The sequence below is a fragment of the Rattus norvegicus genome, chromosome 3 (assembly GCF_036323735.1).
Source record: "Rattus norvegicus strain BN/NHsdMcwi chromosome 3, GRCr8, whole genome shotgun sequence".
Taxonomy (NCBI): Eukaryota; Metazoa; Chordata; class Mammalia; order Rodentia; family Muridae; genus Rattus; species Rattus norvegicus.
Genome location: NC_086021.1, coordinates 93,512,741 through 93,525,075, shown reverse-complemented (window position 1 = coordinate 93,525,075; position 12,335 = coordinate 93,512,741). Strand labels below are relative to the sequence as shown.

The 12,335-nt window shown below is 37.2% G+C and overlaps 1 pseudogene; it reads right to left on the bottom strand.

The window, feature by feature from the left end:
* Nucleotides 1-9,533: 9,533 nt before the first annotated feature.
* Nucleotides 9,534-10,088, bottom strand: Rpl9-ps5 (ribosomal protein L9, pseudogene 5; annotated as a pseudogene).
* Nucleotides 10,089-12,335: the final 2,247 nt, after the last annotated feature.

The window sequence follows — 12,335 nt, the reverse complement described above, 5'->3', positions numbered from 1 at the left end:
AATTCTGTGTCACATCACAAAATGAGTAGATTTCTCTGATACTGTGTTTATGTGTATTACAATAGATTCCCTGGGGTACAACCTTTGAAATGTTTCCTACTGAGAATTGCATGAAATGAGAGCAATGATAGTCCTTAGTCTTCACTTGAAACCAATAAACAAGCCATTATGTGAATTTTGCAGGGAAGGTCCTTTAGCAAATTTATTCATTGACAATAGATAAAATAGGGAACCACAAACTCTTCACACTCAATATCCCTCAACTTTTCCTCTAGATTCAATAAATGGATCAAATGAATAAAGTTGTTTGAGAATGAAAATAAGCTTTGCTGTTATTCCTGTTTTAGCAATATTCTTTTGCATTAGTATCATCAAACTTATATCCATAGCATTGCAGTCAATAACTAGTAACTGAAGAATATACACATGCAAAAAAGATCCCTGCTTTAGACTGTCATTCTATGGTACTATTATTGTTCTCTCATTTAGTTTGTTATTTTCACTTGTTTTTTTTCTTTTCTGGATAAAGGATTCCCATTAAAAGACAACAATTAAATAAATAAGTCTATATAACATAAAAAGTAATATATCTTATAATAAAGAGAAATGTTAGCAAAACTTTTTTCATTTTTTATTGTATATTTTACCTTGAATTAAATATTTGTCATCCTAGCAATGGCATACTTGGCAGGGTAACTTGGTATTAGTATCTCTTCCATTGTCTCACTTGCATTGACTAACTCCTTATGATCTGCAGCTCCAGGTTTTATTGCATCTAAACTTTTAACTTTCAACTCTGGAATTCCCTTCTTGCACTCACACTGAATATTTACTCTTAGCAAATTTATTCTTAGCACTGACATATTGGATTCCTTGGATCTGATGCTCCTTTCTGAGCTCTAGGTACCAGACACATAACCATTTTATTGATAAATATGCAATAAAAACAATTATAGAAATAAAATGGATATACCTAAAAAAGAAATAAAAATAAAAATTACATTTCTGTCTTCCATATATAATTTTATGATCTAAAGTTGTTGATTTATTTTCCTTACAGACTGTTGAAAAACACACTGGCTTTGTAGTATTTTTAAGCTAAGTTAATTCTTTGAAAACTGGATACAGGTCTACAGTGCATTTGGTTTGTTTTCTTTGTCCTACACTCTTTGTCTTGTTCTATCTCTGTCAGATATTTTCCCATCTACTCACCTGTCTCTTTCCCAGATTTATATGTGCTATCTTTGCTTCCTGTGCTTTCATCAGGGTCATCTTTGTAACAATGGGATTGTGGATGTCTCTGAAGCTGGTGGGTCAACAGTAGGTACATTACTGAAGGAATGGTTCTACTTTCCATTAATCTATTCAGAAGAAATGGTTCTGTTTGAGGGGTAGGTCTCCATGAATCCTTATGATCTTTGCTTATCTGATCAGTGTCCTTTCGTGGCTGAGTACAGTCATTTCTAGCTGTTTCAGATGGTCATTGTGGTGATTATGCACTATCCAACTGATAGCATTTCACACATGCACACACACACACACACACACACACATACACACACACACACACACACACACACACACACACACATGCACACACACACAAATTCTCTCTTTCTTTGAGCCCATACAAAATTTCCACTCTTTCTTGCAAAATATTTCCTGGGTCTCATGCAAAAGGTACAAAACTCATATTTATAGCTGGCCATTAATTTTCACTTAAAGAAAAAAGAAAAATAGGAGGGACTGAAATAAGAGAAATATCTTAAAATTTGTATAGCTAAATGTCATTAACGGAATTTATGCATATACATTTATTTATATATAGCTAAATTGAGAAAAAGAGATAAAGAGGTAGAAAAAAAAACTAAAGCACCATCAGCAGAACTAACTCTGGGCATTCGTAGTAAGCTAAGTGTCAAAGAAGAAACCGTTAGTGCTATGAAACAGGACAGTACTTATTATAACCCATAAAGTTAGCATCCTTTTCTGGCGCTACCTTCTGTCTTCCACAGAGCTTGTTCAACTAACTAGTTGATATCTGCCTGCATAGTCTAACTTGAAGCTATCTTGTGGATCTGTGCCTGAACAGCTGAGATATTATTACTCTACCTTGATTCTATCTTGACTCTGTGTTAGAGCTGAGTATAGCCTGAAGCTTGGCTCTCCCTATAGTAATGTTACTTCTTGCATTGGGCTATATCTAGAAAGTACACTTTTGGATTCATTCTCAGCTCTCATATTCTCAATGGGAGAATGTAGATAATTACTCCCACAGCATCTCATTTATTGTTACCTTTTGTGGCTCTTTTCTAAAAATGGAGGCCTCATTGGCACATTTAGTAATATAAAGCAATGATATCTGTATGTGGTTTGAGAGAAATCTATGCACTGAAGGAAATATTTCCTACTGACTATACATTATATGGTAGTTATTTCTCTTCTCTCTCAGGATCTATTTCTATATTTATTTTATAGTATAGTGATAAAATTAATGTTTATGAATTATCTATAAATATTTTAACTGCAATAAAGGTCTATGTGACCCAAATTTCCAAATCAGCAAATAATTCAAAGGAATTATTTTACTTTTAGTTATGTTGGAGGGAGACAAAAATAGTGCCAGCGGAGTCCAAATGATAGTATTGGATCACTTAGAGGCTGAACTAAATTAGAGAGTTAGAGACCTGATGTGAGTGCTGCAAACTGAACTTGTAAGAAAATTATGCATTCTTACACTCTGAGTCTTACACATGTTTCTTGCCAACTAGAATATAGATTTAGGTGTTATAATCCTCTTTTAGGTTTAGCTGAAATTTCTCTATTTTACTTTATTATTAAAGCAGTTTTATAGCACACACCTTACATTTTCTAATTGTGCCATACTGTAGATTTAATGTCATGAAAATGATATTTCTATCAATCTCAGCTTATAGATCCAACACATTTTTTCCTTTATTAACTTGAGTATTTCTTTTTTTTTCTTCAGTTTTGTATTTATTTATTTAATACTTAATAATAATTCTTTGGTTTCCGGGCAAACATCCCCCTCCCCCCTCCCCTTCCTTATGGGTGTTCCCCTCCCAACCCTCCCCCCATTGCCGCCCTCCCCCCAACAGTCTAGTTCACTGGGGATTCAGTCTTAGCAGGACCCAGGGCTTCCCCTTCCACTGGTGCTCTTACTAGGATATTCATTGCTATCTATGAGGTCAGAGTCCAGGGTCAGTCCATGTATAGTCTTTAGGTAGTGGCTTAGTCCCTGGAAGCTCTGGTTGCTTGGCATTGTTGTACATATGGGGTCTCGAGCCCCTTCAAGCTCTTCCAGTTCTTTCTCTGATTCCTTCAACGGGGGACCTATTCTCAGTTCAGTGGTTTGCTGCTGGCATTCGCCTCTGTATTTGCTGTATTCTGGCTGTGTCTCTCAGGAGCGATCTACATCCGGCTCCTGTCGGTCTGCACTTCTTTGCTTCATCCATCTTGTCTAATTGGGTGGCTGTATATGTATGGGCCACATGTGGGGCAGGATCTGAATGGGAGTTCCTTCAGTCTCTGTTTTAATCTTTGCCACTCTCTTCCCTGCCAAGGGTATTCTTGTTCCCCTTTTAGAGAAGGAGTGAAGCTTGAGAATTTCTTATATACATTTCCAGTGTTATTCCCTTTCCCGGTTTCTGGGCAAACATCCCCCTTCCCCCTCCCTTTCTTTATGGGTATTCCCCTCCCCATCCTCCCCCCATTGCACCCTCCCCCCAAAATCTAGTGCACTGGGGGTTCAGTCTTAGCAGGACCCAGGGCTTCCCCTTCCACTGGTGCTCTTACTAGGATATTCATTGCTACCTATGAGGTCAGAGTCCAGGGTCAGTCCATGTATAGTCTTTAGGTAGTGGCGAAGTCCCTGGAAGCTCTGGTTGCTTGGCATTGTTGTACATATGGGTTCTTGAGCCCCTTCAAGCTCTTCCAGTTCTTTCTCTGATTCTATCAACGGGGGTACTATTCTCAGTTCAGTGGTTTGCTGCTGGCATTCGCCTCTTTATTTGCTGTATTCTGGCTATGTCTCTCAGGAGAGATCTACATCCGGCTCCTGTCGGCCTGCACTTCTTTGCTTCATCCATCTTGTCTAATTGGATGGCTGTATATGTATGGGCTACATGTGGGGCAGGCTCTGAATGGGTGTTCCTTCTTTGTCTGTTTTAATCTTTGTCTCTCTATTCCCTGCCAAGGGTATTCTTGTTCCTCTATTAAAAAAGGAGTGAAGCATTCGCATTTTGATCATCCGTCTTGAATTTCATGTGTTCTAGGCATCTAGGGTAATTCAAGCATTTGGGCTAATAGCCACTTATCAGTGAGTGCATACCATGTGTGTTTTTCAGTGATTGGGTTAGCTCACTCAGGATGATATTTTCCAGTTCCAACCATTTGCCTACGAATTTCATAAAGTCATTGTTTTTGATAGCTGAGTAATATTCCATTGTGTAGATGTATAACATTTTCTGAATCCATTCTTCTGTTGAAGGGCATCTGGGTTCTTTCCAGCTTCTGGCTATTATAATAAGGCTGCGATGAACATAGTGGAGCACGTGTCTTTTTTATATGTTGGGGCATCTTTTGAGTATATGCCCAAGAGAGGTATAACTGGATCCTCAGGCAGTTCAATGTCCAATTTTCTGAGGAACCTCCAGACTGATTTACAGAATGGTTGTACCAGTCTGCAATCCCACCAACAATGGAGGAGTGTTGTTCTTTCTCTGCATCCTCGCCAGCATCTGTTGTCACCTGAGTTTTTGATCTTAGCCATTCTCACTGGTGTGAGGTGAAATCTCAGGGTTGTTTTGATTTGCATTTCCCTTATGACTAAAGATGTAGAACATTTCTTTAGGTGTTTCTCAGCCATTCGGCATTCTTCAGCTGTGAATTCTTTGTTTAGCTCTGAACCCCATTTTTAATAGGGTTATTTGTCTCCCTGCGGTCTAACTTCTTGAGTTCTTTGTATATGTTGGATATAAGGCCTCTATCTGTTGTAGGATTGGTACAGATCTTTTCCCAATCTGTTGGTTGCCGTTTTGTCCTAACCACAGTGTCCTTTGCCTTACAGAAGCTTTGCAGTTTTATGAGATCCCATTTGTCGATTCTTGATCTTAGAGCATAAGCCATTGGTGTTTTGTTCAGGAAATTTTTTCCAGTGCCCATGTGTTCGAGATGCTTCCCTAGTTTTTCTTCTATTAGTTTGAGTATATCTGGTTTGATGTGGAGGTCCTTGATCCACTTGGACTTAAGCTTTGTATAGGGTGATAAGCATGGATCGATCTGCATTCTTCTACATGTTGACCTCTAGTTGAACCAGCACCATTTGCTGAAAATGCTATCTTTTTTCCATTGGATGGTTTTGGCTCCTTTGTCAAAAATCAAGTGCCCATAGGTGTGTGGGTTCATTTCTGGGTCTTCAATTCTGTTCCATTGGTCTATCTGTCTGTCTCTGTACCAATACCACGCAGTTTTTATCACTATTGCTCTGTAATACTGCTTGAGTTCAGGGATAGTGATTCCCCCTGAAGTCCTTTTATTGATGAGAATACTTTTAGCTATCCTGGGTTTTTTGTTATTCCATATGAATTTGAAAATTGTTCTGTCTAACTCTTTGAAGAATTGGATTGGTATTTTAATGGGGATTGCATTGAATCTGTAGATCGCTTTTGGTAAAATGGTCATTTTTACTATATTAATCCTGCCAATCCATGAGCATGGGAGATCTTTCCATCTTCTGAGGTCTTCTTCAATTTCTTTCTTCAGAGTCTTGAAGTTCTTATTTTACAGATCTTTTACTTGCTTGGTTAAAGTCACACCGAGGTACTTTATATTATTTGGGTCTATTATGAAGGGTGTCGTTTCCCTAATTTCTTTCTCGGCTTGTTTCTCTTTTGGATGCAACACATTCTTAACCAAAACCCTATTTCAGTCTTCCCAGTAAAGAAAAAAATCTTATAATTGACACAGAATTATAAAAGGCCATGCTGAGATATCACCAGTTCATATTTCACTATATTTTACACAGCTATGATAATAAAAAATAGTATAATACTTGCAAAAATGCAAATGTAGACCAACTGAATAAAATAGAACACTTAAGCATGAGTACTCATAATTATTAGCATTGATAATTGGACCTGTATGCCAAAAAGCTACAATGAAGAAAAGGCAGTATCTTTATCAAATGATACTGAAACACAGAGTGACAACCTGCAGAAGAATGAAGTTAGACCTGTCTCTGCGACCCTGTACCAAAATTAATTCCAGCTGCAGATTCATTCTTCTGGCCCTCTGGCCCTCTATTCTGCCTCTCCCCACTCCTGATGGGGGTTGGCATAGGAGGAATTTTTAGGAAGTCCCAGAAACCTGGAATGGGAGAGGCTCCCAGAAGTCAATACAGGTTATCTTATCTAAGATTCCTAACAGTTGTGACATGGAACCTCAAGAAGGAACCTTCATTAGCCTGACAGGACCCCAGTGGAGGAATGAAGATAACCAACCCACCCACAAAACATTTCACTGGAAATTTGTCCTGTCTAAAAGAAACGCAGGGACATAGATGGAACAGAGACAAAAGTAATGGACAACCAAACCTGGCCCAACTTAAGGACCATCCCATGGACAAGCACTAATCCCTGAGACTATTAGTGATATTCTATTATCCATGTAGTCAGGACTCCAGCATAACCATCCTCTAAGAGGATTTATTCAGTAGCTGGCTGAAACAGATGCAGATACCCACACATAAATATTGGATAGAGGTCAGAGACTCTTAGAGAAAAGATAAGATTGAAGGCCCTGGGATAGGAAGCCAATGGGAAGAACAACAGAGTCAACTTATCTGGATACCAGGGAGATCTGAGACAGAGCCATCAACCAAAGAACATACAGGGGCTGGACCAAGGCTCTGGCACATAAGTAGCAGACACAGAGCTCAGTCTCTATGGGGCTCCCCCAACAAAGGAAGTGGAGGCTCTCCATAAAGCTGTAGTTTGACTGTGGTATAAGGTCCCCAACACAATTACCTTGTCTGGCCTCTGTGAGAGAAGATGTGCCAAATCTTGCAGAGACTGGATGAGCCAGGGTAGGGATATAAACACCCTCTTATAGGAAAATGGAAGGGGTACGAGAAAGTGACTCTGTGAGGTGGGGAATGGGAAGGAGGCAGTGTTTGAGATATAAATAGATAAATTAATTAATTAATTAATTCAAAATAAACATATAACAGATAGCATAAAGCTTTTCTAATTGGTTAGTTATATAGGTATTAACAGAATTTCTTTCTCCAAGTAGGCATTGATATCTCCTCTTAAATTCTGTTTGTATAAATTTTATTTTTTGTAGCTGAAATATTGATATTCAGAAAATAATTGCAAATAGATAAAGATCTAAATTTGAAGTTTGAAATGTTGAAATTGGGTGCTGGGGATTTAGCTCAGTGGTAGAGCGCTTGCCTAGGAAGCGCAAGGCCCTGGGTTTGTTCCCCAGCTCTGAAAAAAAGAAAAAAAAAAGAAATGTTGAAATTGCTATAAGAAAACATAATGCCTTGAAAGATTTAAAAAGAAAACAAAAAAACAGAAAGCATTTTTTGAAGAAGACAGTGTTTGTATAGGAATTAGGACCAAATAGAAATCCAAACACAAAACCATAAAATCTAAAATGTTTGGCTAAGGAAACAGCCATGCAGGTAACAAGGAAACTTACAAAAACACAGAAATTTCTACAAATGTATAGCTGACAAATGATTATTATCAGGAATATATATGGAACCAAAGTATCAAGACCCAATGAAAAATGGACTGAGTTTTAACTGAGAGCTCTCAAAGACATAAAAGCAATTAAGAAATGACTTAGAAAAGCTTCATTATTTTTGGCAATTAGGAAAATACAAATTAGAATATAAATACATTGGTAATCTGCAGACAGAAGTCTAATAGGTTTAATGAATTTTCATAATTCTTACTTAAATCAAAAAAGAAGAAATTACACTTGCTTTAATAAAAATGGCATTTCTCATGGAAACATCATAGTGAAACTTTATTTAGTTAAAATCAAATAAATCATAAAATATCATCTAACTATAATAAAACTGTTTTTTCTTTTCTTATTAGAATTGTGCATTATTATTAATGAACCTTAAAATGGAGAATTTATGGTGGTTTGTATCAGTCTAACATATGTACAAATTTAAACGTTGAAGGTCATAGAAATGTGAACGAAACTACAAAAACAGATTTCAGTTTCATCTCTAAGCTTGAGAAAGGTAGTTTTTCCATTTTTATTAAATTGGTTATTTCTTGTTTACGTTTCAAATGTTGTTCCCTATACCAGTTTCCTGTGCATCAGCCCCCTTACCCCTACCCCTCCCCTCTATATGGGTGTCCCCTTCCCCATCCACCCCCATTACCCCTCAACAATCCTCTAGACTGGGGGTCCAACCTCGGCAGGACCAAGGCTTCCCCTTCCACTGGTGCCCCAACAAGGCTATTCACTGCTATATATGAAGCTGGAGCCCAGGATCCTTTCCTGAAAGCTCTGGTTGTTTGGCACTCTTGTTTTTATGGGATTGCAAGCCCCTTTAGCTCCTTCAGACCTTTCTCTAATTCCTCCAATGGGCGTCCTGTTCTCAGTTCAGTGGTTTGCTCCTGGCATTTGCCTCTATATTTGACATGTTCTGGCCCTGTCACTCAGGAGAGATCTATATCCGGTTCTTGTCAGCATGAACTTCTTAATTTTATCCATCTTATCTAGTTTTGGTGGCTGTATATATATGAGCCACTTGTGAGGCAGGCTCTGAATGGCTGTTCCTTCAGTCTCTGCTCAAACTTTGCCTCCCTATCCCCTCTTATGGATATTTTTGTTCCCCTTTTAAGAAGGAGTGAAGCATCTGCATTTTGGTCATCTTTCTTGAGTTTCATGTGGTCTGTATAACTTGGGTAATTCGAGCATTTGAGCTAATATCCACTTATCAATGAGTCCATACCATGTGTGTTTTTTTGTAATAGGGTTATCTCACTCAGGATATTTTCTACTTCTGTCCATTTGCCTTTGAATTTCATGAAGTCATTATTTTTGATAGCTGATTAGTATTCCATTCTGTAGATGTACCACATTTTTTAAAATCCATTCCTCTGTTGAAGGACATCTGTGTTCTTTCCCTCTTCTGGCTATTATAAATAAGGCTGTTATGAACATAGTGGAACATGTGTCTTTGTTGTATCTTGGAGCATCTTTTTGGTATATGCCCAGGAGAGGTATAGCTGGGTCCTCAGGTAGTGCAATGTCCAATTTTCTGAGCAGCCTCCAGACTGATTTCCAGAATGGTTGTACCAGTTTGCAATCCCACCAACAATGAAGGAGTGTTCCTCTTTCTCCACAACCTCGCCAGCATCTGCTGTCATGTGAGCTTTTGATCTTAGCCATTCTCACTGGTGTGAGATGGAATTGTCCCTAAAGAATCCAAATTGTACTTATGATCAGGATCTTGTTTCTGAACCTAAGAAACTGAGGTTTCACTCGTCAGTCTGCTGCACTGTTCCCTTCTCAGACACATAGACACCATCCAAAAACTTTCTGATATTCTTATTTGTAACTGTTGTAGCTTGCTGAATCAAAGCCACTGAATTGGAAACAAACAATTTCAATATCATTTCCTTCAAGATTAATTCACCTTTCTGGGTTTGAGAGAACAAGCATTGCCTGCCCTCATCCAAATGCTGCTGACTAATTTTTCACCCAAAAAATTTTGGATTTCAAACAAAGACGCATTGTCTTGAATAACGATGTTGATAGGGAAGTGAACAAATCCTAGTGCAATGCCCTTGATCATGTTCTGAACATGACTGCAAATTGTTCTTACAGTGGCCAGTTCCGTTCTTTTACCGCAAAATTTGTCAACATGGAGCCTTTTCTTTTTCTTTCAAAGAACACTCAGCTCAACATTGATGTGATTGAAGTTTCTCTGTAGAGTTCCCTGGGGGTCCTTCATAAATGACTATCTGCCCCTTCAGAGTGATGTCATCATTTTCTGGAATGTCGACAGTCTGAGTGCTGAGAATGGTCTTCATTAGCACTGTAGATGAGGCAAGGAGAGATAATGAGCCCATCTTTATTACAAAATTAGTATTTATATACTTGTAATTAACAGAAGAAACTGGGAGCTCAATTTTAATTCAATTTACTTTCAATTTCCTTATATAATTAAATATTTACCCAAGATAAACTACTCAAACTTATAAAACTGTTAATGTTATTATTTTTAAGAGTTATTTTTCCCATCTTTAATAAATTGGGTATTTCTTATTTACATTTCAAATGTTATTCCCTTTCCCAGTTTCCAGGGCAACATCCCCCTAACTTCTCTCCCTCCCCTTCTATATGGGTGTTCCCCTCCCCATCCTCCCCTCATAACCACCCTCCCCCAAAGAAACCCACTCACTGGGGGTCCAGCCTTTGCAGGACCAAGGACTTCCCCTTCCACTGGTGCCCTTACTAGGCTATTCATTGCTACCTATGCAGTTGGAGCCTATTTATTGAATAAGAGGGTTTTGCTTGTCTTTGTATATGTGGACCATATGTATGTCAGGTGCACAAGGAGATTAGAATAGGGTATCTGATTGCCAGAAATTACACTTATAGATGGTTGTGACCTGTCATGTATGTGCTGAAAACCTAACCCAGCCCTCCACAATAGTCACAAATGCTCTTAAACACTGAAGCATGTATGTGCAGCCCCTAACTCTACATTACTTTAGCATATGATATACTTCATAAAAGTTCCTGTCTTTGTTATACTTCTTAGTACTATAGTCTTTTTACCATTTATAGTAGTAAAAAGATTGTTTATAAAGTTTTCTGGGGATTGGAAGAAGAAAATATGTTGGAGGAAGCACAGTGGAGCATGTTCAGGTAATGTAAAGAGTATGCAGTGTGGAAATATACTACAAGTCAAGCAATTGGTTCATTGTCAAGTGTCAATTGCAAACACATGGGCTGTATGCCAATGAAATACTCAAAAGGTACAGGCACTAAAGCAGAGAAGCATTCCAGAAGTGGAAAATGAGTGCAACACAAATGTCTTTGAACTGACTACATCCATTACATGATTTAACTTTTTAAGTATCTGGTTCAGTTACATTAAAGTAACACAAATCGTATTATACTGCATAAAATATGTACATATATTCTACATATTTCACAGTATAAGGTTAACTTGAATTTTTCATTCTGACATATCAAGTTGGTGATATGAACTAATGGTTTTCTTTTAATGAGGAGCATCATGTATTCACAGGGGAGTCAGATACCATGAGTAAAATTAACCACAGGGTTTTTAGCAGCATAGCCTTAAGGGAAGAGGTTGCAGAGACATGAGTCCCAGGAGGAACATGAAATAATGCAATGTTGCCTTATAATCTACTACCAAAGACGAACTCAGCTCACTTAAGCTCCTGAAATCCAAATCAAATAATATAAGGTTACAAATTTCCCTATAAAAAAATAAGCAGTTGTTAAATTAATCATCTTTTTAACCTATTTGGGTAAGTATATTTAAAATTTATTAAGATATTATAGTAAAGAAACAACAATAATATTCTGACTATAGATAGATGTAGAGCTTCCAAGACTATTTTTTGTTTATCTTAATTCTGATTCTATTTTAATAAAACTTTATTAAAATAAAATTATGGAAATGTATTAAAATAATAATTTGTACATTTAAAATATGATTGAGCTACCTATAAATAGGCAAATTCTCCCATAAAAATATATCCCTATATTTTAGTATTTATGTTAGTTAAGTCCCACATACTTGGAAAATCATAAAAATTCAAATAACTACATATGTGCATGAGGCCAGTATATCTTGAAACCCTTTATTTGTCTTAAGGAATTTTTATGTTTCTGTAATTAAATACACACGATCTGAGGCTGTGCATATGCACATGTGATTTCAGGTTATACTATTTTTCAGTCTTTCCTTTGATTGATTAAAAGATTTATGTTTTGGTTCCAAAGCCTCCCAACAAATATTCAATCAGTGTGGTTGTCAAACTTTCACTTTTTCAGAAGAAAAAGTAATTAGAAATTGTTTGTTACCTGCCATAAACTAAAAGAAAATTTGATCACAAACGGTAGAAAGTAGTCATGCTAATTTTGATTAGGAATATGGTCATTATTTTTAAATAAACATTATTCCTCAAACTTTGATGTTTTAGAAATAATTTATATATAGCTGAATATTAAGTACAATGAATTTGAAACTTCAATACCTCAGGGGAACCTCAGTCAATTTATATTGTTTTATAGGTCTA